The sequence below is a fragment of the Notamacropus eugenii genome, chromosome 4 (genome assembly GCF_028372415.1).
Source record: "Notamacropus eugenii isolate mMacEug1 chromosome 4, mMacEug1.pri_v2, whole genome shotgun sequence".
Taxonomy (NCBI): domain Eukaryota; kingdom Metazoa; phylum Chordata; class Mammalia; order Diprotodontia; family Macropodidae; genus Notamacropus; species Notamacropus eugenii.
The window spans coordinates 81,316,940-81,339,512 of NC_092875.1; the positions used below are offsets into that span (position 1 = coordinate 81,316,940).

At 42.4% G+C, this 22,573-nt stretch overlaps 1 long non-coding RNA gene across 1 annotated transcript in view; it reads right to left on the reverse strand.

The window, feature by feature from the left end:
* LOC140500190 (uncharacterized) overlaps positions 1 to 21,047 on the reverse strand; it is a 40,250-nt gene extending 19,203 nt beyond the window's left edge. The window contains exon 1 of the long non-coding RNA XR_011965632.1: positions 20,385 to 21,047. This is a non-coding gene — a long non-coding RNA (uncharacterized lncRNA). The remainder of the gene's footprint in view (positions 1 to 20,384) is intronic.
* Positions 21,048 to 22,573: the final 1,526 nt, after the last annotated feature.

The window sequence follows — 22,573 nt, forward strand, 5'->3', positions numbered from 1 at the left end:
AGTTAACTATATAACCACAGTATGCTGAGTGACTGTGTCCTGTGAATGTGAGAAGCAGGTTTATTTGACTGACAGAAGAAATTCTAAGAGCAGGGTAGGGACTCCAGAGTTATCATGTTCATCTTTGGATATTTTCACCAAGAGGCCATAGCTGTGTGCCCACTGCTGGCCATTCTGCCAGATCTCCAGCCTGGTCTCTTGCCTTTGGGAAGGGGAACAACATGATTCCTTTAGCTGCAATTATACCTTTACTTACTTCTTTTAGAGGACTCCACCCTAAGGGACTCCAAACCTCTATGTGAACAAGGGCACCTAAGTGGTACAGTGGACAGAGCCTTAACTTGAAGTCTTTCAGGAAGATAAAGGCTTTCTGACTTCCAATCTAACTTTATTCACTTATTAGCTATGTGAACCTGGGCAAGTAATGTAACTCGTGTCTGCCTCAGTTCCTTCAGTTGCAAATGGGGATAATGATAGAACTTATACATAGGGTTGTTGTGAAGATCAAATGAGATATCTACAAAATGCTTAGCAGAGCATCTGGCACATAGTAGATACTTAATAAATGACTGTTTCCTTCCTTCTTATGGAAAATGAAAATCTACCTAAACTCATTCCTCAAATGAACAAAATTTCCTCTGGTCATAACCTGCCCCCATACTGATGATTCTAAACTCCTGGTCATCATTCAAATGTCATTTTCCACACCCTCCCTGGGTCCATCTCCCATCCCTTATTGCCATTCCCCTCAGCCCCACCCAGTGTCCCATTCAACAGTTACCCATTTCTTCTACTGTGGTCTCTGATATGTCTGCTCCAGAGACACAAACTTGCTATCATCTTCAAACCTTTCCTTTCCCACTCCTTCCATCTATTGACCCTCACTGAGAACTGGCTTTCTCTTAGTAACAGAATCTCCCTGTCATATTTGTCCATCTCACTGATCAAGATGGGGGCCTTGCAATTTTCCTTGCTCCTCATTACTGTCTCCAGATTTTCTCTCTACTGCTATCCCTCAGTAATCTCTCCTCCTTTAAGGCTCACTCATTCTACATCTACCATCCAATTATTTCTGGTAGTTATTGTCTATAGACCTCCAGGACACTCCCATTCTTTACTTCAGGAGTTCAGTACTTGACTCACAGTCTCTCCTCAACTCTTGCCTTTATACTGGGGGACTTCAACTTATATACATCGTTCATCAGACACCCCAAACTCTTAGTTCTTCAATTTACTTATTCCCCTGACTAGTTACCCCTCTACCTAATTTAAGGTGCCCACAAAATTATGCCCTTGATCTTGCCCCTTCCACAGATGTACCACTTCTGTGCTCATGAGTTTTGAAACTCCCTTATCCAATCATAATCTACTATCATTTCATCTTTCCTTCTGCCTTGCCACCCCTAACCTTGTTCTTCATCCACATCATAACCCTCAGTCTCTCAGTCCCTCAGTTCTCTCCCAGGCAATCATCCCTCTACTAGCTACACTCTCCTCCTTTCTCCATTTTTATCTCTTGGTTAACTGGTTTAAATATACATTGTCCTCCTCTCCTGAGTCCCTTATCCCCTCATTCTCTTGTAAATCTTGCCCTTCCATAACTCAGCCTTGGATTCCTCTCACATTTTGCTTCCTTGTCTACTATACAGTGCTGCTGAATGAAGCTGAAGAAAATGATGAAACTGTGCTGACTAGGTTCACTACAACTATGTGTTATATAACTTCAACTGGGTCTTGAGCAAGATAATCAACTCACTATCCTATTCTCCACAGTGATTCTTCCAAATTTTTTAATTCATCTTCAAACCTCCCATGGCTCCCTGCTTCTTCTACCTTCCTAGTTGAGGACTTTGATTCATATTTTACTGACAAAAATTTGAGATCATTCATGCATAGCTCCCTTTTCATTCCTCATTTCACACCACTCAGATACCTTTTGCTACCATCTCCATGCTTTCTTCATGGAGAAGTGGTCTCATTCTAGTTCAGCAGATTGATCCTAATATCTCCACTCTCTCATTGATCTTCAAACTTACTCTCTTTTGTCTCCTTCTTTACTGCCTACCTACACACATCCTCAAAAACCCCTCCCTTGACCCAACCATCCTGGCTACCTTTTCTCTTCTTGGTGACTATACTTCTTGAGAAGGTGGGGGCCATTGTACTTTATGCTGACTAATGTCTTGCCACTGTACTCCTTTGACTCTGGAGGAGAGAGCGAGGCAGATGGCTTTGCATAGGCCTGCCTCACTTAAGTCCAACTCACTTACTAGTGAAGATATACCCTCCTGATGACACTGGTTCTTTTTGAGAATGAAAGGACAACAACAGTCTGTGAGTAGTACTAGCTAACCCTTTGGGGGCCCAAATGAGTAGTTCCATTTAGGAAATGCTGCTATTCCCTCCCTCCTTCTCTTCTGCCACCCCCATTCTCCTTCTCTTTTCCCTCTATCCATGGGGAGCGTCATATCCTTATAAGCGCTTTTGATTGCATATATTTTGCAAGATATCTTGAAGTATGGAGAGTTGGCTTTTTTTCTTCCCTATTTATTTATTCTATTTGTTTTAAAAACCTGTTACAATTAAACTTTTTTGTTTCATGTAGTTTTCATTCATGATTTCTTGAAATATAGCTCTGATAAACCAGGTTTTGATAAAGCCTATTGGGATGCAAATAGTGCTACTTGACTATGACTCTAAACCCAAGTCACTCTGGCTGTTTATTGTCTTTTCTGCCTCTGTTCCTCAACTGTAAAATGGGAGTAATGATAACACTTACTTCCTCACATTACTGTGAGAACCGTGTGTGACTGCTATTGCAAGTACGAATTTCCTACTGGGCTGATTATTCCCAAGTCTTACTTAATGGCTTCCCCCTAGGATTATTTCCAGTCTCATTTTCCTTTCCTTCTTGCTCTGAACGTTCAGGAACTTGACTGTACCTCTGTTTCTCAATAATTTTTGTCCCTCATTCCCTGACTCCCCGTAGACCTCCTGGTTCTCAGGTGCCTCCAGCTCTCAAATTCCTTTAGCCCAGTTTTGGTCCTGAGGCCTCTTGTCCATTCAGAAACCTGAAGAATTACAGGTTCCAATGGGGACCTGGTCAGAATTCACATTTTATATCCATTTAGAAATATCTGATATTGTGTTGTCTTGGGCAAAGACAAGAGTTAATAGTCAGTCCTTTCTCTCCAATAACAACAGTGTTAAAATTTTTGCATCTCAGTTTGAAAACTGCAAGACATTTTACAGACATCATTTCAAGTAAATGTCACAGGAATTCTGAGAAGTAGGTAATATAAGTTTACTACCCCCATTTTAAAGATGAGCCAACTGAGTATCAAAGAGAGTAAACTGAATATCAAAGAGTTTAAGGGATTTTCCCATAGTCATAGAGTTAGTGTCACCAGTGGGATATGAGGCCAGGTCTGCTTGATTCCCACACAATTCATCTTTGCTTCACTCCCAGGTATTCCTCCACTGAAAGTTCATGCCTTCCTCCCACAACAGACCCCAGGGACCTCCCAGGAAGTCCTCTCTCAAGCCATCAACCTCTGGTAAAGTATTGTGGGGTGGGGGCAGTGGAGGGAGTGGGAAATCAAAATATTGTGGAGTCACAAAGAGGGATGAGACCTTGGAGATGTTCGAGTTTAACCTTCCCCCACTCCACCACTACATCTCACTCCACATTCACTCTGTCTACACATTTTAACACAGAAGAAACAACCAAAAGACAGAAGGAGACTTATGGAAGCTCACACATTACACATTTCTGACATTGCCTACCTTGGCACGTAGGGGACGTCTCCTGGAGTGGGGGTAGATTCTATGACCTACCTAAAATGAAAGTTCAAATAAAGTACAGAAAGCCAGGACAGTGAGTTTGAAATGTTGGGAGCTCATTGCAGAAAGGTGGATCAGATGATAGGGCTAGTAGGTGGAGCTGAAACACTATCTGGACCCAGAGAGGTGGGAGCCATCTTCAAATGGAGACTGGACTGTTAGCAGCCCTGCTATAAAGAGGGGATGAGGTGGAGCCAAAGGCTATTGTGAAGGGCAAAGTGAGACTCAGGAAAGAGAAGAATGGTTGTACAAGGCAGTTATTAGGGACAGTTTCTCAAAGGGCCTTGGACTAGAAGCCTTTGGTGCCGTGGAATATTCTCTGCATAGATAAATTTAGAATCATGCTAAGAAAATGACTAAAATGTCTATATCTTTATCCCAAAATTCCACTGCTGGGAAAATACCATAAGGAAAGCAAGGTCAGAAAGGAAAGCACATAATATGCCAAGATATTTCAAGTATCCTTCTGTAGGAGGAAAAAACTGGAAACAAAGTAGATCCGATTGATTATGGAATGGCTAAAAAAATTTGTGAAAAGTGAATGTAAGAGAATATCATTGTCTTTTAAGAAATTATAGGTAAACAGGATATAGAGAAGCATAAGAAGACATTGATACAAAGTGTATTAAGGAGAACCACGAAAACAATATATACAATGTCTGGAAAGAATAACAACAAATAAAACTTGAATTATGTGTAAATTTTTCACACAGTGTACTTCTCTAGGTGGAGCAGGCTGGCATTTTGGTTGAACCCAGGTGCCTTTTTCTTTAGCTTCACTGTTGTTCTGATAATTTTACTTTACTCACTTCAGGAAGCTATTTATGCTCTTGCACATTAATTGTCTAGGTTAGCATCTTGCCCTTGACCTGTTTGTTTACAACAATGTGTACAGCATGTTCAATAATATTATAGACCTATTCAGTCTTGCTATGGTAGCATTTGCGGAGTATTCCTTGCTGAACTGTGCTCATACCCTTGATGTCTGCAATATCACAATATATGTATACATATACCTAGCCAAAGGGACAACGGTATGTTTTCAAAAGGGCTTAGAAAGCATGTATCATGTCCCTCTTCTTTTTCCTTTTGTGTTTGTCATTTTGCCAACTCATTGGAATATGAGAGGGGGCAGAAAATGTAGTTGGCATTTCTTTTTAGTGTAGATCGTACTACATCACAGAATTACACAGTATTAGAGGGAAAAGGTTCCTCAGAGACCACCTAGTGGAGCACATGCATAGAAAACACTCCCTACTACAGGGTACCCAGTATGCTTTTGCTTAATGACCTCTTGCCATAGTGAACCCAGAATGCTCTGAGGTGGCTCATTCCACTTTTGGACGGCTTTAAGTGTTAGGAAGTTTTCCCTGGCATCAAACTAAAATTTGCTTCTTTGCGACATCTACTCCATTGTTACTAGTTCTCTCCCATTGGGTCAGATAGAGTAAGTGTAATCTCACTGATTTCTCTTTCAGCTTTGACATTCTGTGATACAAAAACGAGAATAATGACATCTAGATACTGCTGTGGGAAACTGGGGTGAGTCACACTTGTCTTTGATAGGGAAAAAGGGATACTTGGGGTCTGGATTGTCCAGAGATTAGAGTAAGAACAAAATGAGGATGGGGAGTTGATACTCAGCATATAGGAGGACAATCCTTTAATATTGTCCACTTACTCTGTCCCACATCCTCACCCCCATGTCACCATTACCTTGTCAACTGTGCTGTGCCTACAAATAACAACTATAGATGCCTGCTTCCATTGAATATGTCATTGCCAGGATCTCAGTAAGCTGCCACCAAAAGGCATGTTTCAAAATATCTTCTGTTGACCTGAAAGTTTGGTTTAAAAAGGCAAACAGGCTAAATGCATATTGTTTATTCCCTTAAAGATAATGGTTATGTGGCCATGGAGCCAGAGAAGGAAATCTCTGACTGATTGTTATAGAAATGACCAGGCCTAAATCTCTTTCAGGACAAGCCAAGGGTGTCTGTGTCCCTCAGATTTATGGTCTCCATATGTGATCAACTACACTATGAGAAAGGAATTTCTTAATTGGATGGGTTGCAAATACAGTAAAATAATGGAGCTGACAGTTTCAATTGAAATTACAATCCAGGATATCTGTGTTTTCTTTACCATTAACATTCCATAACATAGTATATGTCCACAAAATATTAAGACATGGAAAAAGTCCCATTATTCAAGATAGTGTCTCACATTAAGGGTCTTATAAAGTATGCTAAGTCAACCCTATCTAACTTTGTTGACCGAAAAAGAGGTATTCTCTGAGTTTACTTCAGAGAACAGAGAGTCTGTTAGGTCCAGGCTCTTCCTCTGATTGATTAATTTAAGCTCTGGCCTTTATTAAAATCCAAAAAATGATATTAAATGTTATCAGTTCTGAAAGAGGACACCAAGGGTCAAGGTCATAATCACTCAGACTCTACTTCATGCCCCCTGAGTGTCAGCTCTGACTAAAGGAATCAGAACCTCCAAAAGACTGGAAGTACAAGTTTTCTCCAACCAATCTGTCTCATAGAAGATGACCACTGGCCCAACTCTCCAGCTGAAGAGAGAAGGTAGTGAAGTAGAGAGAAGTGCATCTCCTGTGATCCCATGGTCGTCAAAGACAGCTCATTAGCATTTCTTTGCACCCATGTTTTCTCATGCAGGGGACATTCCAAGAGCGGACTGAGACCACCAGTCACAGGGATGGAAGTTGTTAGTGGGAGGATCCAGGGAATCAGAGACAATTCCTTAGCTCCACTCATAGACCCCTGAAGAGAAAGGAACTCAGACTGTGATCCATACTGTGCTACTGTAACTTTCTTATCTCTATTGCCTTATAAGCAAGGCACTCCAGAAACCCCCCAAGGGTGTTTATTATAGGGATTATTGGTGCTATTGTTGGGTTAAATGGGTGGGGAAGGGTGGAGGCACCAAGTTTTCAAATTCTCTACCTTCCTAGCTCAAACTGGGTTCAAGAGGAATTCCCTGCCCTGGCTTTTCATCATAGTTACTTCTGTAGAAGAGTGAGAAAGATAAAGAAAATGACTATGAAATTGCCCGTTCACCAATCATGCTCTTTATCATACTTCCCATCTGTGGATGCACTGGAATTGTCTTTTCCTCATCTGAAACATATCATGCCAACTCAGGAGAATCTGAGCTGCATATTTTGTCCTGGCACAGGAAAAGGCATTTTATATTGTTCTTTGGCAATCTTCTCTCCAAGTGGAAGGTCAGTTACAGGGACATCCTTCCTGAAGAGAGGGGCATCCTTGTCCCTACTCAGGGCAGAGGATGGAGCTCTGGCTGAGCATAGGAAGAGCAGGGGCCATGGCCATATAGTCCAAGCTTCTCAATCACTAAACTCAGCATTGGGTCTCCCTGGTACTTACTTGCACCCATTCCTCACCCGCAGATATCTCCCCCCAAACACCAAAAACTATCAACCTCAGAGCAGAACATCCTTACTGAGAATAAAGTTAGACTATATAGAGGAGGCAACAAGGAGTGTGTTAGTACAAAGAGTGGAAAGAGGAGCTGCTTTGTAGATTTTGGGGAGGCAGTCAGTCAGTCGATAATCATTTATTAAGGTCTGCCATTTGCCACACATTGTGCTAAGTGCAGGGCATAGAAGAAAAGACAGAAGACAGTTTGTGCTCTCAAGTTCACAATCTAATGGGGGAGACAACTTGCAGATAGTTATTACAAATAGGTAATATTGAGGATAAATAGGAATAATCCTTCCTTCTTTCCTTCCTTCTTTCCTACCTTTCTTCCTACCTTCTTTCTTTTCTCTCTCCTATCCTCTATTCCTCTCCCTCCCTTCCTACTTTTTTGCCTTCTCCTTTCTTCCTCCTTCCTCTTTCCCTTCCTGTCCTTCTATTCATCTCCTTCCTTCCTAACTTCCCCTCCCTCCTTCCTTCCTTCCTTCCTTCCTTCCTTCCTTCCTTCCTTCCTTCCTTCCTTCCTTCCTTCCTTCCTTCCTTCCTTCCTTCCTTCCCTCCTCCCCTCCCTTCCTTCCTAACTTCCCCTTCCTCTTTTCTTCCCTTTGTCACTACCTCCCCCTTTTTCTTCCTTCCTTCCCTCCCTCTCTCCCTCCCTCCCTTCCTCCCTCCCTCCCTCCCTCCCTCCCTCCCTCCTTCCTTCCTTCCTTCCTTCCTTCCTTCCTTCCTTCCTTCCTTCCTTCCTTCCTTCCTTCCTTCCTTTCTTCCTTCCTTCCTTCTCTAGTGCTTAGCAGAGTGCTTGGCACATAGAGGGCACTTAATAAATATTTATTGAATTATTCTCACTTGATCCTCAGAAATTATTATGCGTGGCATGTGCTGTTATAAATCCCATTTTACACACGAGCAAACTGAGACTGAAAGGTTAAGGGACTGGTCCAGGTTTCCACAGTTATTAAAAGTGTCAGGCAGAAAGGGAAATCGAATCTTTCTGCCTCCAATTCTGAGCATCCACTGTAACCATCCAACTCCTTATGAACCATGTTTTTCCCAGGATCTCACTTCCTGAACTATATTCTATGGCACCTCACAAGAAGTTCAAAAGTATAGTGCTGATACCAGTGACATTTTTCCTATTAATTATTAACCATTAAAATTATAAGTGTGCCAAAAAATGCAGTAGGTCCTCATATGAGAATTTCAGCCACATCAAAATTGTATCTCTCACAAAGCAAAGATGGATCATAGCAGCCTATTGATGCTTATATAGCTGTGGAAGAATATTCCCTAAACCTGGCAATTCCCTGATTGGGTAATAATTAATGAGAATGAATATTATAAGGAAAAGTGGACCTATTCTAATGAGGGGATAGGGGAATGAGACTGATTGTATCACTCTTATCCCTAGACCAACCTTAGCTCCCAGCCATCTAGACAAAGGATCTACCCTCCCCCACCCAAGCTTAGTGGAACACAATGGGCTTCCCCAGCTGAGTGGGGTCTGACCAAGATTGAGGAGAATGTTAAATCCAATCTTATTATCAGCCCCATTCTTCAGGGGCTGATTTGACCTAGAAGAGAATGAGGAAATAGGAAGGAAAAAAATCCCAGATCTCCCAGTAGTTATTAGTTATTAATATAAGAGAACAATAATAATTTCTTTCACTTGGTTCATATATTGGCAGAATTACACACAGCCTTCTAAGTCTTCTACGTCATAACAACTCCAGAAACTGTCTTCTCCAATTGTCTGAGGTCTAAGTGGCAAAAAACTGTGGCTCCACAAGGGTTAGTGAAGACACGGAGAGAGAGAGAAGAGGCAAAGGAAGGAAGCAAAGAGTAGCTGATGGGAAAAGTTGTTAGGTAATGAGAAACTGAATGACTTGAAAGATTATGGGAAGGAAAAAAGAACAGAATCTCTCAACTTTCTCTCTGCTTTCAGTAATTCTTTTACCCCATTTTTAATTAGGCTCTGGGAAACAAACAAAAAAGTAATGATACATCAGATACCTCTCTGAGTAAGAGAGCAGTGTTGGAGATCTCACGGGGAAGTAGTTTAAAATTTCTCTGAGAATTCTGGGATTGGAAGTTTTTCTCACTTTCCTGGCCAGGGAAATATTGGAAATTAACAGATGAGAATGATGCAACTCCAGAAAAGGCTTGAATAAGTCTTTCAGCAGTTTCAGGAAAAAGATTGAGAGACCTACACTGATTCTGGCAGAGGGGGTGGAGATGTCTGAGGAACAATCAATATATACTGGAGCATGGAACCAGGGCAGTCAAGGTCTTCATCTACCCCAGGGAGATGGGATGGCAGCACCAAAGGAGAAGAGAAATCTGATCATTAATGAATGTCTTCCTCATCCCCAACCATGAGTCCAAGTGAAAGAAGAGGTGTCTTTGTACCCCCCACTGTCTCTTCCCTTCTTTCCTTCCATCTTTCTGGGCAGAGACTTAAAACCAAAAATTTCTCTTCCATTTAAGTGTTTCTTTAATGTTTAAAGTCAGTTCTGTCAAGCTTGGTTTATCTAGACCAGCCCCACATAACATACTACCCTCAGTTCATTTGCAGCCCACCAAAGGATTAAGGATAGCCCCCCACTGCCAATACTCTTCTGTTTGTCATGTCACCTGCAGCAACCAACCTTCTTCAGTCTCTTTCTAGTTACCTTTACTTAGAAAGTGAGCTGCTAAAAACTTATGTTCAGCCTGAAGAACTTTATCCTCTCTCAATTTTGGCTCCTATCTACTGCCAAGTTGTGCAGGTCTGCTCTAGATAAAAGAAACCATTCTCTGCTGTGCCTTTGGGTTTTGTTCCCCCTGAAGTTGCCCCATGGGGAATTTGTATCAAACTGCCCTGGTCATCATATTGACACTTTAGAATCAGAACTGTGGAACTAGAATTTTAGCCCAAGACTCTTTCTTTTGATTGAAGGACCATGGAAGGAAGAGCTGAGAACATGACAGATGGTCCCCTGAATCTGAGGCATGTGGTGATCAAGACCAGAGTAGCTGGGCCTGGCAACTCTTGAAAATTCCATTAGCTGCTGAAATGAAAGGGGAGGTAGCTCTCACTGTGCTTTCCTAGGGTCTTAGACATGCAACTCCAGCTTTCAATTCTATTCACTACCTGTGATTGTGGGAGAAAATTGGTGGGTAGGGAACTCCACATGGAAGCACTTAAAGCTTTTCTGTTCATTTCTGTTATGTATAGTTAACTATATGACCATGGTATGCTGAGTAACTCTGTCATTTGAATGTAAGAAGCAGGTTTGATTGACTGACACAAGAGATTCTAAAAGTAGGGTAGGTGCTGTAGAGTTATCATATCCAATTTTGGATATTTTGATCAAGAGATCATAGCTGTGTGCCCACTGGAGGCCATTCCATTAAATCTTCTATCTGGTCTTTTGTCTTTGGAAAGGGGAATAATGTTCCTTCAGCTCCAAGAGCCCTTTCCCTAAGACTTTTAGAGAACCCCACCTCAAGGACCTCTAAACTGTTATGTGAACAGAGGCACCTAAATGGTGCAGTGGATAGAGCATTGCATCTGAAGTCTTCCAAGAAGACGCAGGCTTTTCTGAATTCCATTATAACTCTAGACAACACATATTACCTATGTGAACCTGGGCAAGTCACTTAACCTTTGTCTCAGTTGCCTCAACTGTAAAATGGGGATAATCACAGAATTTATTTCCAGTGTAGTTGTGAGGTCCGAATGAGATCTCTAAAAAGTGCTTCACAGTGTCTGGCACATAGTAGGTACTTAATAAATGTTTGTTTCCTTCCTTCTTATGGGAAATGAAAATATACCTAAACTTGCTCCTCAATAATTAACAAACTCCTCTCTGATCATAACCCTCCACCATCCCAATTTTTTCAAACTGCTTGTCATCATTCAAACACTATTTTCTGTACCCCACTGCCAGATCCCTTATTCCAATTCCCCACAATGCCACCCCATATCCCATTCTATAGTTATCCACTCCTTCAGCTGAGCACTCTGATACGCGTGGTCCAGAAACAACAAACTTTCTTTCATCTTCAAACCTTTTTTTCCCTCACTCTTTCCATCCTTTTCTCCTCACCAAGACTTGGCTTTCTCTTGATAACAGAATCTCCCTGGCCAATATTTCCAACACTGGCTGCACTTTCACTTATTTCTCCAGCTCACTGGTTAAGATGGGAGAGCTGCAATGCATCTTGCTTGCCACTGCTTTCTCTAGATTTTCTCTCTACTACTATCACTCAGTAATCTCTCCTCCTTTAAGGTCCACTCAATCCCTCTCTATAACTGAATCATTTCTGGTAGTTGTCTAGAGACATCCATCTAACGCCCTTTATTCATTTCACAAGTTCAGTGCATGGCTCACAGTCTATCCTCAACTCTTGTCTTCACACTAAGGGACTTCAACACACACGCACACACACACACACACACACACACACACACACACACATTGATAGAGAGATAGTTCCTCAGATACCTTAGATTCCTAGGTCCTCAACTTATTCATTGTCTTTGACCAGTTACTCCTCTATCCCATTTAAGCCACCCACAAATATGATCATACCCTGATTCTTGCCACATTCATAAATGTACCATTTCTATGTTCCTGAGCTTTGAAATTCTCTTATCTGATCCCAATCTATTCCTTCCGTCTTGCATCCCTAAACCCTGTTCTTCATCCATGTCATGATCCCCAGTATCTCAGGCCCTCAGTTCTCTCCCAGGCAATCACCTCTTTACTAGCTACACTCTCCTCCTTTCCCCATCTTGACCTCTTGGTGAATTGGTTTAAGACTACACTGTCTTCTTCTCTGGAGTCCCTTACCCCCTCATCTTCTTGTAAATCATGGCCCTTCATACCTCAGCCTTGGATCACTCCCACTCACTCTTTGCTTCCTTGTGTGCTACACACACTGCTGCTGAATGAAGATGGAGAAAATGATGAAATCGCGCTGACTAGGGTCACTATAAATTTGTGTTATATAATCTTAATTTGGCCTTAAGCAAGGCAATCCTTTTTGAGCTCCCATATCCACTCACTGTCCCACTCTCCACAATGGCTCTTCCAAATCTTTTTATCCCTTTTCAAACCTCCCATGGTTCCCCTCCCCTCCCCTTCCAGCTGAGAACCATTACTCATGTTTTACTGAAAAAAAATTGAGGTCATTCATGGATAGCTCCTTTTCCACTCGTTCTCCTCATTTCACACCACTCCTACCATTCTACCATCTCCATGCTTTTCCTTGCAAGACAGACTTCTCTACATGCACAGGTGATCCTGTTCTAGTTCAGCAGATTGCTCTTTTCTATTAACCCTGCTTTCTCATTCATCTCCAATCTCTCTCTGTCTAGTGGCTCTTTCCTTACTGCCTAAAATGCCCATCTCCAAGAACCCCTCACTTGACCCATCCATCCTGGTTATCTTTCTCTTCTTTTGTGGCTAAACTCCTCAAAAAAGTGGGGGCCATCCTCAGTAATCCCAACTTATCTTTTGCCCCTGGACTCCACTGACTATGGAGGAGAGAGTGAGGCAGATGACTTTGCACAGCCCTGTCAAACTTAAATCCAATTCACTTGCAAGTCGAGACATCACACTCATGATGTCACTGGTCCTCTTTGGGAATGAAGGACAAACAACAATCTGTGAGTAGTACTAATTTGCCCCCTTGAGGATGTAATTAAGCGGCTCCAGTTGGGCAATACTGCTATTTCCTCTGTCCTCTTCCTCTACCTCCTCTTCCTCTTTCTCTTCTTCTCCTTCCCCACTTCATCTTCTCTTTTCCCTCTTTCCACTTGGGGAGTCATATCTTTACATGTGCTTTTGATTGCTTATATTTCAGAAGGTATCTTGACATGTGGGTCTTAGACTTTTTTCTTCCTATTTATTGATTTATTTACTTATTTATTCATTCATTCATTTATTTTTTTCTATCCTTTTTTGAAAACTGGAACAATTAACTGTTTTGTCTCATGGAGTTTTCATTCCTGATTTCTTGAAATATAGCTCTGTTAAACAAGACTTTTTACAAAGCCTATTGGGATTCAAATCGAGCTACTTGACTGTAGTTTTAAACCCAAATAATTCTGGTTCTCACTGATTGGCCATGGATAGATCCCAGTCCAAGCCTCACTTGCTCATTGTTTGGGGATTGATGGATGAATTTTTGTCAATAGCATTGTTTCTGTTCTGATCAAAAATTCTGAGGATCTTTTCCTCCCAGATTTCTTCTTTTGGGAAGTCTCACACACATATATCCTACAATTCAGTAACACTGGCCTCCTTGATGTTCCTCAAAGAAGACATTCCATCTCCTGACTCCAGACATTTTCTCTGGCTGACTGCATGTGTGGGATGCTCACTCTCCTCCTGGCTTTCCTGGTTTCCTTCAAAATCCTGCCTTCTATAGGAAGACTTTTTCCATCCCCCTGAATCCTAATGCCATCCCTCTGTTGATTATTTACCAGTTATTATAGATATAGTCTGAATGCATGCAGTTATTTATAACTTGTCTCCCTTATTAGGCTGTGAAATCCTTGAGTGCAAGAATTGTTTTTTTCTTTACCTTCCTTTGTATCCCCAGGGATATTCCCACAATATCTAAAACAAAGTAGCTACTTAATAAATATTTGTTGACTGACAGGGGGGATATTGTGGTGTTTTGGAAAGATGTCTCCTACATATGTCTGAAGCTCTCAATAGACTCCTTGGTTTGAGTAGAGTTCCACCTGGCAGACAATTTAGATAGGACATTCCCTCACTGTGTAAGACCATGTTACCTGGCATTTATGGAAGTTTAAGGAAGGTAACTCAAGTACTAATTTGGAATGTTTACAAGGTAGTGCCAGGACTGTATGAGCACAAGCATCATACTGTGGTGGTGCTGGGGGAAAAAACGTTTATATTTGGAAGCTTTTCCTTGTCCCTTGCCCACTTGGGTGGCTGAGTGGGGACAGAGTAGGGGACTATCTCTTTAGCTACGAGTTTTCATGATACTAGAGGTATATTATGACTGGAGCATCCAAAGCTTACCTATTGCCTGAGAATCATCCTTTGCTTTTATATAATCAAATTTAATCTACTTTTGTCCCCTACAGTTATTTAATTTGTTATACAACTCAAAATGTTCCACTGCTCCACAACTATGGTAGAACATGTGGGAAAATTTCTAATGTTCTCTGATCTCATAATAGTTATTTGAATGTGCTGAATGGCTAGGTAGAAGAAAAAAAGGTAAAGGAAAAGTTAGAGCAGAATGAAAGGAAGGAAAGTAGGAGAAAAAGAAGGAAGGAAAAAGGAAAAGGAAATGAAGGAAAGAAGGAAGAAAGGAAAAAGGAAAGAATGGAAAGAAGGAAGAAAAGCACTTTTTAATACTGATTTATCAATCATTTACTAAGGTGCTATGCTAAGGGATGGGTGTGATCAGGAGGCGAATGATTATGGGGAAAAAAGGGTTTGGTAAGGAGTGGTTCGAAGATAAGAAGAAAGCAATGAGTCAGGGAGAGTTCCAAGACTCCCTGGGAGATTAATTGGGACTTCCTTCACAGTTCTCTGAGCACAAGGAAACTTTAACAGAACGACTTCTTGAGATGTCTTATAAATAAAAGTTTACCTTTGACATAGGGGTATTTTTACCCATTTCCCTGAGCATATGTGTTTCCTTCGTTTTGGAAGAAGACCATGACACCAGAGAAATGATGACATGACTTGCAGTTGACTTTGTTTTGAGTGAGGAGGGCTGTGCAAGGTCACCAACCCCACTTTCTCCTCCTGAGCCATCTGGGTCCAGTGACCAGATATTCATCAGGATGACTGGAGATGGATGACCCAGGATGCAATGGAGGCCTTGGCCTTCTTAGGCTGGTCTTTTCAGGTACTCACTTAGATGGAGGTAATGAACATTGAGTGAGTAGGCCTCTTTAAGAAGTAGTCAGGGAATGGACCTTTTAATGAAAAAAAGAACAAACAACTAAATCAACAGAAACTGTTAGTAGTGATAATGACTCTAAATCAGCAGTTAAGTAGAGCATGGGCAGGGACTTATTGTTGTCCAGCTCCTGGGCTTCAGAGTGCACTGGGTTTAAGGTTTTTGGAACAAGAAGGAAGGAAATAAGGAAGTAAGGAAAGAAGGAATGGAGCAAAGGATGAAGGAAGGAAGGACATCAAGCTAGCAAACCCCAAAGCCTCAAAGGAAGGGGAGAGGGAGACAGACTTGCACTTGACTTTGTTTTGAGTGAGGGCTGTGCAAGGTCACCAACCTCACTTTCTCCTCCTCCCTGAACATACAATGCTGATGAGCAACATATAGAAATTTCTTAGAGGTCTTTGTCATAATTAGTATACCACCTGATTGCCATCTTCTCCTCCATCACACCCCTCCTTGGTGATTTTGATGTTTAAGTTAACACTGCTATCTCCCTTGGTTCTCAGTTCATCAAGCTCAACATCCTCAGAATTTGTCTCCTTTCTACACCATTTATCCACAGGGGTGGTGATAGCTCCAACATTACCTGAAATTGCTCACCCTCAACTTCACAAACTCTGAAATATTCCCATCTGATGATAATACCTTGTCCTACTTTCCTTGCTGCCTACTCTGCATCCTCAGCATAACTTATGATGCATCAACCCTTCCATATTCTTCTAGTCTATGACCTTTGTTTTGGTCTTACTTCCCTTTATTCACACTCTTAACTCTAACGTCAATCAGCTCAAAACCATTTGGAACCATCCCTGAACTTTCCCCAAACATACACATCCTTGTCCTTTTAACATTCATCCTTCTAAACATCAGCTTCTAATCTTCACAACTACCACTTGCCTTTTACTCTCTGTTTGCCTAACAATAGGATCCACTAGAGATGGAAATGGCAAACTACTCTAATATCTTTGCCATGGACAATGTCCACAAGATCACAGAGAGTTCGACATGACTGAATAAGAACAATAAACATTGCTTCAGAAAGTCATGTGATAATGTAAGTGGCTTCAGTACAAATTTGCCCCACTTAACCTCAGCTAGATCCTTCAAAAAATATGATTGCTTATTGCATTTCCCATAGTGGTTATTCAAAACTTTTCCTCTCTTTAAAAACATGTATTTTCAATCACCAAAGTTCCTGAGTGCTCCTGTTCCCTCCCCAAATTGGGAATGAAAGAATAAAACCCTTCAAAACATGTATATCAAGGAAAACAAATTTCCCCATTGGTCATGTCTAAAAGGTGTGTGTGTGTGTGTGTGTGTGTGTGTGTGTGTGTGTGTGTGTGTGTTTGCACTCTAAATTCCTCACCTCCCTATCTTGTAGGTAGCATGTTTCATTATTAGTTCTGTTGAATTTTTATGGCCATTTATCAATCAATAAGTGGATAAAGGCTATGAACAGGCAGCTGTCAGGGGAAGATATTCAAGCTCTCTGAAGCCATAGGAAAAAACTTCTCTAAATCATTAATAATAGAGAAATACAAATTAAAGCAGTTCTTACATCCCACTTCATACGTATCAGATTGCAAAGTTGACAACAAGGGTAATTCACATACTGGAAAGGTTACAGAAAAAGAAACACTTTAATGCACTTTTGGCGGAACCTTGAATTGGTCAAACCATTCCAGCGAACAATCTGGAAATTTGTCCAAAAAGTTACTAGACTGTGCATGTCCTTTGAAAGAGTATTGGGCCTATATTACAAAGAAATCAAAGAGAAAAATGTCCTATACATACAAGAATTTTTAAAACAGTTGTTTTCATTGCAGCCCCAAACTGGAAACTAAAGGGATACCCATTAATTAGAAACATTGCTGAACAATTACGGAATATGAATGTAATGGAATCTTTTGTACAGTAAAACATAAAGTGATTTTTTCCAGAGAAACCTGGAAGGTTTGTATGAATTGATGAGAACAAAGAAAAAATTTGTACTCTAACACCAATATTGTAGAGATGAACAATCTTGAAAGACTTAAGAACTCTGATTAATCGTGATTGCAGAGAACTGATGATAAAAAATGTTACCCACTTCCGGACAGAGAGGTGAGGGACTAATAGGCAGTCTAAGACACACATTTGTAGACTGCCAATTTGGAATTTGTTTTGCTTCATTCTCTTTGTTCAAAGGGCTTTTCTTATTCCTCACTCTCACATCCCCCAGTGCTGAATGAAAGTGGATGGCAGAAATAGAAAATAAATGCTCCATAACTGAAAAACAATTAATTGAAAAATAATAAAACCTTCCCTTGACCATTCATTACCCAAAGTAATATTCTGTTCTACACTTCTACACTGCTGGAAAGAGCAACCCATACTTTGCCGTATCTACCTCTTCACCCTAACCCTAACTCTAAATGCCTCTTGAGAATCTAGAGTCTATCCCCACTACTCCTGCTGGAACATCTGTTTCCTTTGTCACTAATAATATCCTTGCTGTCAAATCCAGTGACCTTTACTTCCCCTGCCATTGTCTTCCTTTATCTCTCTAAAACATTCAACACCATTGACAACCTCCTCCTTGATATTCTACCCGTTTTTGCCTCCCATGGTATTGTTCTCTCTGAGCTCTCTGCCAGTGAGATACTCTTGCCATGATCTCCTCCTAGCACCTGAAGTGTTGATGTGCAACAAGGTTCTCTTCTCAGCTTCTTACTTCTCCACATTTTCTCCCTTGGTGATCTCTGCCACTCCCAGGGCTTATCACCTATTTGGATAATTCCCAAACCACATCTCTACCCAAGTTTCTCCCTAACACACTCTCCAGTTACCTACTGAACTTCTCTGCACCTTTGTCCAGGAAGTATCCCGTCTGGCAGATACATTCCCTTTATCATTTCTGACAGATAACATCTTTCTCTTCCTTCAAGTCCACTTTTAGGTGCTGTCAGAAACTAAAATTCAATGTGACTCAAGCTGAAGATTTCTCCTGCTCTCACTAAATAATCTGTTTCTTTTGATGACATCATCACCCACCCCCCTCTCAGTCATGCAGGTCTGAAACCTTAGAGTCCTTTCCATCATCTCTAAATCTAAACAATTATCGATTACATATAAAATTATGTTGATTCTATTTCTACATCATCGTCAGAATCCATTTTCTTTTCTCTCTTCCCCCAGCACCCACCCTTCCTTCACATATTCATCACTTCTAACACGAACTACTACTATAACAACTTCTGAAGTTGTATCCCTATGCCTAATCTCTCAATTATGTCATCCCTCCCCCAGCTGCCAAGACATAAATTCCCCTGGCATTTAAGGCTCTTCATAAATTAATCCTTTCCTACCCTCCCAGTCTTCTTACCCTTTTCTCCCTACTCCCACCCCCACAAACTCTACAATCCAGCCTCATCAGCCTACTTGCTGCACTTTGACCAGGACCCTCCCCCTCTCATCTCTCTGCCTTTGTGATGGCTGTCCCCTTTGCCTGGAATGCTCTTCCTCCTCATCTCTGCCTCTTAATTTCCTCAGCTTCCTTCCAGAAATAGCTCAAACCCCACGTTCTGCTGGAGCACCGCCCCTCTCTAAGAATGGCCTTTATCCACTCTCTCTATACATTTTGTATGTCTCTAGTTATTCACCTGCTTTCTCCCCCTCACATTAACAAGTGAGCTCTTTGGGGTAGGGATTGCTTTTGCCTTTCTCTTTCTCCTTGGTGCTTAGCACAGGCACCTGAAAAACACTAAATTAATGCTGATTGACTCATGATGCAGATGTGACCAGATCACATTTCTGCTCAAAAACTTTTCAAGTTAGCTACTCTCAAGAATACAGACTTCTTTGCCTGGCACTCAAGGTCCTCCACTCTCTCATTCCTGTCTTATTTCACATGATACTCCTATACACACTCATGCAACCTAACTGTGCTCTTATTCCCCAGTCTTCATTCCATCTCTCATCTCTGTGCATCAGGTGCCCTAGACCCTGAATATGCTTCCATCATCTATTGTAACCCTTCTCTTCTTCCAAGTACCATTTCAGGAGCCATCTCCTTGAGTCTCCAGCTGAAAATATTCTGTCCCTCTTCAAATTTTCCTAGAACACTTTGCCTAGCTCTCTCCCTTGTCCCTGTCATTATCAGTCTTGGAGAATACCTGTGTACAATGTGTCCCAAAAGTTTTAGTGCACAGTTAAGCTTAAATATGTGATCAATATATCCTTCTGATAGATTGAAGGCTTCTTAAAGGCAAAGACTGGGCTATTTTTCATTTTTTCTCCCTAATCCATCTTACAAAAAAAGAGGTGTGACTTCAGTTAATAAGTCAATAAAGATTTATTAAGTACCTGCTTTGTCACTACCTCCCAGAGTGATTGCAAGGATCAAATGATGATGTGTCCAGCTAACTAACTTAGTTAACTAAGTGTCTGGGACGCAAAAATGTTAACACTAAATATGTTCTTCTTGAATTATATAGAAATTCTGCCTTCTACATGAAGTTTCAGCTGAATGATATTGGAAACCAGGTTGCAGAGCATTTAAGAAGAGAGGGGGACTAGTGGGAGTAGAGGCAACAGACTGAGGTTCTCTAGAATGACCCAGGGGTGAATTGAGACTAATAGCTTGCTTTGCCTTCAGCTGGTGGCCTAGGAGGAACTAAGCCCTGTTGGGAGAATGGGTGGTGACTACCAAGAACACAGCAGTCCCTGGAACTCAACCGAGTGAAGGAAGGGAATATTCAGGCGGTACATGGTGATCAAGAAGTACTTCTTGTCTTGATTCTGGCACAGCCTCCAAAGGGAGAAGACTTTTTACATGCCTGATTGCCTACCTATCAACAGTATACTTACAGGAGCTATTCCAACTGTTGCACTCATCCATGGGACCCTGAAGAATCATTCATTTGAGCTGGAGAGTGACAGGCAGCTACATGTACCCAAGAAAGACAAGGAAGGGTGAAGCAGGGGAAAACTGACCCAAATGTCCTCTGTGGAGAAACATACCCAAGTGATCTCTGAGAGGTGGGAAATATTTGAGTTCTGGGGAGGCAGTATGAGGTGAGGGGGCGGGGGTACAAACCAGTAAGAACTCTAAGGTGGGAGGCGGTGTGTGCTGGAGGGATAAAGCAGGAAATAGGATTTAACATTTACCCTGGGGTGATTTCAGCAGGCCCTGGGTGTCTGAGTCTCCCGAAGGGTTGAGTCTACGAAATGGACTGATGGGTCGAAGCTGCACCCTCGCTACCCATGAAAGACGGTCGTATCCAGGTGATGACTCCTGCTTGGGGATCGGTCTGTAGGAAGAAGGGTCTCTGGTGGCAGCGCGGACTCAAAGGCAACTAGCTTCAGGGACTCAGAAATCGAAGTGACAGTGGGGACTGGGGGCAAAGGAAAATAAGGAACTGTCCTAGACCTTGGACAGGTCCCTGACCCCGCCCCTCCAATTAACCACGCTCTTCTTCGCTACGTCCTTGTAGACCCGCCCTCATGGACTCTGCTTTTACTTCGTCCTCTTAGCGCCCCCCTCGCCAGCTCTCTGGGTCCTCTGCACTGGTTATCCAGCTCAGCCTCCAGGCCAGCTTCTGGAGGTGAGGTTGCCCAGCGCATCCCCCTGGACAAGGCAGGTGCTGCAGTAGGCAGTGCCTACAGTCGGAGCAACACGGAGACCACGAGGCTTTCTCAGACTCCGAGTGCCAACGGATTGAGTAGACTTCGGGACAGGGTCTGCGGCGCTCTTCTGGTCTGAGTCCTGCTGTAGAAGCGGCTTGGTGCCTCCCGAGCCTCGAGTTGAAGCCCACTGAGGTGCCCACGCCAGGTGAGCCTCCGCCCCCAAGCCTGCCCAGATCCGCCAAGCGCGGGACCCTTCCTTTTCCACTCTCTCCTACTTAAGTCCCTCCCTCTCCTCTTCCTCTCCCATTCTTCTCTTCTTCCCCCTTCTCAGCCCCCTACCCATCCGTCCTCCCCTTCTTCCTTTCCTCGATTTGTCCCTCTATCCCCTCCACTTCAGTCCCCTGCTCCCCCTCCCTCTTCATCCATCTCAACAATCCCTCCATCCTCTCTTCCCTTCCTCACCTCCTCTCCACAGCCTTATCAGGCCCTTGCCCGTTCATCCTCCAGCTCTGGATCCCTCCATCCCTTTTCCTTCTACCCCATTAATCCCTTCCCCTTCATCCCCTCTACCTCTTTTTCTGTCCCTTCCATTTCTCCCCCTTCCTTCTCCTTAGAGTTTTGACCCTTTATGCTTTCCCCATTCTGTTACTCTACCCCTGCCCCTTCTACCTCCCTATCCCCACTCCCTTGTGTTCCTCCATTACCCCACCCCCTTCTCCATTCTTACTTTCCCTCCCCCTTCATCTTCCTCAGTTCCCTGCCCCTCCCTTCTTTTTCTCCTGTGTTGTTTCTTCTCCCCTCCTACTTTCTCAGTCCCTTCCCCTTATGCACCACACCTTCTATCCATTCATTTCATTCCCTTCCCCCTCTCTTCTGGATCTCTCTCATCTTCATTCATTCTCTTCTGTTCTCTGACCATCCATCATCCTCTTCATCCTTTACTCTCTCTGTTCCTCCATTTCCAATCCATCCCTTCCCTGCTCTACTTTCTGCTCCAACATAGCTACCCCTACCTTTTCAGACCTCTCTATACTTCTCTTCCCTCGCCATCCTCTGTCCCCTTCTCCACGCTGCTCTGACTCCATGCCTGTTCTTTCATTCTCTCTCCCTCTTTCTACACCTCTATTCTTTTTTCCCTGACCTCCTCAACATGTTCTTACCAATTCTTTTTTTCCCATCCCAAGACCTAGCCCTTCTTCCTTTTTCTTTTCTTTACCAGGACCATCTTTTTTCTCTGTTTCCCTCTTCTCCCTCACCTGAAACCTGCCCTTCCCTTTACTCTTCCCTTCTTCTCTTGAGACCTCTGCTCACCCTCTGGTACTTATTGTCTCTTCTCTTTAGACTTCTTCTCCCAGTCCTCCCTTCAAGGTTTACTCTGCCCAGTATTCCCCTGGCCTGCCTGGGTATGGAATAAGGATTCCTTTGGTATCCGTTGATGGGGAACTTCATGTCCCCACAGCCTAGCACAGTGCCTTGCATATAGTAGGTACTTAAATGCTTGTTGATTGGTTGCCTTCCTGGGTTCCATGTAGCATCACTCTCATCTCTATTCACCCAACATATGCTTTTGTTGGGTTTGCCACCCAGCCCTGAGGATTCTTCTAGAAGTCATCCTGAGTCTCTTATGTGATTTTGGGACTTAAAGTTAGGGTCAAAATAGCTAATAGAGTAATAGCTAATAGGAGCTAGGTAGCACTTATATAGTTTTTCATCGTTTGTAAAGCACTTTA